The sequence below is a fragment of the Gadus chalcogrammus genome, unplaced genomic scaffold (genome assembly GCF_026213295.1).
Source record: "Gadus chalcogrammus isolate NIFS_2021 unplaced genomic scaffold, NIFS_Gcha_1.0 GACHA110, whole genome shotgun sequence".
In the NCBI taxonomy this organism is placed as follows: domain Eukaryota; kingdom Metazoa; phylum Chordata; class Actinopteri; order Gadiformes; family Gadidae; genus Gadus; species Gadus chalcogrammus.
Genome location: NW_026613545.1, coordinates 120,186 through 124,631, shown reverse-complemented (window position 1 = coordinate 124,631; position 4,446 = coordinate 120,186). Strand labels below are relative to the sequence as shown.

General features: G+C 41.8%; 1 long non-coding RNA gene across 1 annotated transcript; it reads right to left on the bottom strand.

Moving 5' to 3' along the window:
* Window positions 1–2,881: 2,881 nt before the first annotated feature.
* LOC130378882 (uncharacterized) lies at window positions 2,882–3,913 on the bottom strand. Its single transcript, XR_008894976.1, has 3 exons — window positions 3,835–3,913; window positions 3,179–3,236; window positions 2,882–2,906 (listed from the first exon to the last, which is right to left on the bottom strand). It is a non-coding gene; the product is annotated as an uncharacterized LOC130378882 (long non-coding RNA).
* Window positions 3,914–4,446: the final 533 nt, after the last annotated feature.

Here is a 4,446-nt window from a genome sequence, read left to right as displayed (position 1 = left end):
TACTGCAGTTTCAGACCCTACCTTAAAGCGTCGATGCCTAATTAAACGGAGACAGTGTCATTTTCACTATAGGGCATTTTGTAAAAACAAGTCTCGTTGGCCGCCGCGCGGTGACCTTTGAGCCCAGGCCCACCAGATTCGCAACAGAGGTTCCCCAGAGCCACTGAACGATAATCTGGAAAAAAAAGTGGACATTTTTTTTTCCCACTTGCCCTTTAAAATTCACACAGAAGCAGTCAGACTGGTGATCTCTGCCGCACGGGTCTGAAACTCTGCAAGGCAATTGCCTGTGTTGTCCTATGAACCATACTGCAGTTTCAGACCCGTACCTTAATGTTTTCATGATTAATTAATTGAATAGACAGTTTTCAGGAAATCACACTTTTTATTAATTTATTCATTCATTTCATTAATTCATTTAATAAATAAAAGTTACTATAAAACCCTAAACATTTCTAAAACAATTTAATATTTAGTGCATGATTTGAATTTTTTACAGTTTATGATTAGACGGTTATCACGTGTGTGTGTGTGTGTGTGTGTGTGTGTGTGTGTGTGTGTGTGTGTGTGTGTGTGTGTGTGTGTGTGTGTGTGTGTGCTCTCCGTAGGGCATGTCCTCTGCTATGGACAAAATCTCTGTTTACTATTATTATTTCATTATTAATTATTGAACAATAACGGTGTGTCAGCTTCCTCGTTGGTGAGGATTAATTAATTATTACAAATATACAAGTTAATGTATATTTGTGTGCCATGGCTACAGACGAACCTCGTAGAGTTTACTTCTTTGTGGTTGAATTACCCAATATCATCCGACTGCAGACACAAATGGGCGTTCCCGTGTCGTGGGCGTTCTCGTTCACGCAGACTAAAACGCCCCCCCGGCGTTCTCGTGATGGGCGTTTTCGTCTACGCAGGCTGGAACGCCCCGTTCTTCTTCGTCGATCTAGTAGCATGGGCAGCATAGAACTGACGTTAGCGCCCCCTTCTTTTTCGATCTCGTAATACGGGTAGGCTACGTTAGCCAGCTGGGCCTACAGAATGTTGGCTTACATTTATGTGTCGGATCTCGGCCCAAACTTTGCATCAAACTTGATGCAACACGATCATTACAGGGAGGCTCCATGATCTCATGTTCATTATCTTCTGGGTTAGTATAGGTAGGGTATTAGGTATAAGTGAGATGTTTGATATAGTTGTTTAAGAATATGCCCAAATTAAATAATGAATAGATTAAAATAACACTTGGGACATTATGCAGTTCAAATCCAGTTACCAGACACTATGAAGGCTCAAACAGTAGACCATTTGACTCCAAGTGTTCACTTACTTTCCCACTGAATGTTTTCAATAAAGACAAAATACAGTAATTGCTCTGTAACAATTAACCTTACAACATACATCGTAGGCACAAATGTATGTTATATACATCGTATAGCATTTGTCACAAAAACAAAAAAGAAAGGAGTAATAAAATACCAGCATTTCTGGGCAGATACATTTACTACAGTAGTATGTACATTTACAAATGAAAGGGATTGCAAAAAAAGACGGCCCAAATAAAACGAAAAAGGAGTAATAAAAGAACATTATGCTAGGCAGACATCTTTTATGACAAACCTGCCATATGCAACGTGCCTCAGTACCAGGGGTGCGCTTGGCCAATTCTTCTTTTTGAGAAGCCTTTGAGGCGTAGCGCAAGGCCACTGACACAGCCTGCATTGTTGTAAATCTTTCTAACCGTTATGTAGATGAGATTGTCTTTATTAAGCTTAATGTCCCCTGCCAAACTGTCATTTATATATATGGAATGATGGAGAGGCTTGATTAGTTCTCGGAATGTGTTTGAAACCCTGTTGAACACGCCAAGCATCGCCATGTACAGTCTCAGCGTCTCTTGTACAATTTACTGAAGGACTTAGGGTGGTAAGAATGGCCTGTCCTCTGTTGTGCCAGATTGGAGCGTGTGGCTGAGATGGGGAGATGGAGAGGGTGAGCTTGGTGTGCCAGCTAGTCCTGCAGGGCTAGAGAGAGCGAGAGAGCCGAAAAGCGAAAAGAGTGAAGTAGAGCGAGAGAGAGGGAGAGAAACAGGGATTATAATCAACCTTCAATTCAATCACACAAGCCCAGACCAACACAACCCACACCATTAAACAAAAAGGCAATCACTGATCGATCAAAAGTCTGAGAAAGAGCAAGAGAGAATATACGTAAATAGAAAAGTATGGACATAGTATGCAATACCTTTCACTGCTTAGTGATTGGAAGGTGTAACTGAGATGGGAGATGGAGAGGGTGAGAAGGAGCCAGCTAGTTCTGCAGGGCTAGAGACAGAGAGACAAGTGTATTGGCTACGATCTTCGTGAGCACCAAAAATAAGTAAATAGCAACATGGACACAGTATATAAACCTTTCAAGCATAAAGGTCTCCAACAGCTGTCCAACCACCACCTCCTGATAGAGAGCATGTCCCCCTGAAAAGTAAAGTTATGCTTTAAATGACTTCATAGCCTGATACAAATCCATGTTACAGTACTGTTTAGCAGTGTACTATGGCAGTGTAAATTATTGTGAAGATGTAGCCATCTCCTCTCGTAAGTGCAGTACCTGAAGACAAAGTAAGGTATATGACCTATTGATGCATGTTAATTGTAGCCTCCAGATAGGATGACTAAATTATTAAAAGCCTTATATTTCATGCTACACATCTGATTGAGATTTGAAAGAACTCACCTCACTGATATCATATTGCTTTTGGAGGGTAGAATACATTGCGTACCCAAATTAACATACAAATGAGTTAGTTGTTTTGCAAACTAGTCATCAGTCATCATTTCTGAAAATAATGCATCTCACCATCAGCATGAACGCCCCACAGCTGTGCTCTGATACTGGTGAGGTGCGTCCTGTGGTGGTAAAAGGGGACTGTGATTTGTCAATGATTCTCATTAGTACATAATGCCTATAAACTATAAAGTGATTATCCACCCTCATTTTGTAGCTACATACAAAAAGTGCACAATGCACTTTCAACAAGCATTTAGCAGCAACCAGGGCCCATCAGCGTCACATAGGAACACTTCATTAAATCATAATAAACAATCTAGAGGCCTGCCTGTCTACCAGTGAATGCTACTCTACTAGATGCAATGAATCGTGCGCCAGCCACACGTTTTACCTCGTCAGCCAAGTAAAGTCCCTTCCATGGTCCATTGGACAAAGCATGTGCCAGGGTACTGAAAAGGTTTGGTATACGTCATCAACACGCAAGTACATGTTTTCCTTAACGTTGGTCACCAACGAGGTAATAAAGTAGTAACTGCGGGCACATCTGTCATCTGTTTTTCAGAGTGTTAACGATCTTTATTCATTCATTGCACCGCGACCGAACTGACAGAATTCTCTGATATGCCATGCATGTAAACGTACTAGTTTGTTTAAACGTACTTTACATGCAGTTTAATCCGATGCGTGTCTCACCACAACGAAGCAGCGTGGCCCCGATTTCATGTCTCTTACCATGCAAGCTGACACCTTAACATCCAACTTAACAATGTACTTTGGTAATGTTAACCTCACAGTAAAATAATCGGCAAAGCCTTCGCTGCAAACTTTACCCTCTACCTACAAACCGTCTTAAACGTTGCTGATTTCTGGCTAGTATATGCTACGTTTATGGACGAGATAGCATAGCATTCGCTGCTACCGAACCATGCTTGTCACGAGTATTTACATCGGATTCGAATTCGGATACAACGATACCACAGCTAAATCAGTGATTTAAATGAGAATACTTCACAGCCAATGTTGTCAAATAAACAATATCATACTTACTGACATAATCTCTCATCATAACCCTTTCGTTTTTCTGGAAAGTTACTACGAGGTAAAACCACCAAAAAAGGAAGGGTAGCATACCCAGCATGCCTTGCGAAACTCACCTCTTCTTGATTGATCGATGAAACGCTACAGGAACGCCTGATGGGCGTTTTTGTGTCATGACGGGAACGCCCGATGGGCGTTTTTGTGTCATGACGGAAACGCCCAAGCCTGCAGCTGGACCCTTCTCGAATTACCGGCAGCCACAGATGCAACATTGCAGCGAGTGAAAACCGCATTCCAATGTCCATGTATGGAGTCAACGGCGCAACCAATTCAACTGAGCGACCCCTCCCGAAGTGGTACAGCCCAAGTCAGCCTTGAACTGCGATCGGTAAGAAAGACGTAACAGCTTATAACAACATTGATCTCTCATGCAGGCAATAAGATAGTGACACACTGTTACAGTGTCCAACAAACATAAAATCAGCAGCCTTTGGACTACCCAACATAAAGGCAGAAGACAGGATTCTTGGGGAAAACAAAGTTTTATGGTTGACAATGATCGTGAGGTCAGTACGACATGACGATTGTCATTGTCTTTCTTTTACTTCTCAAACTACGTTA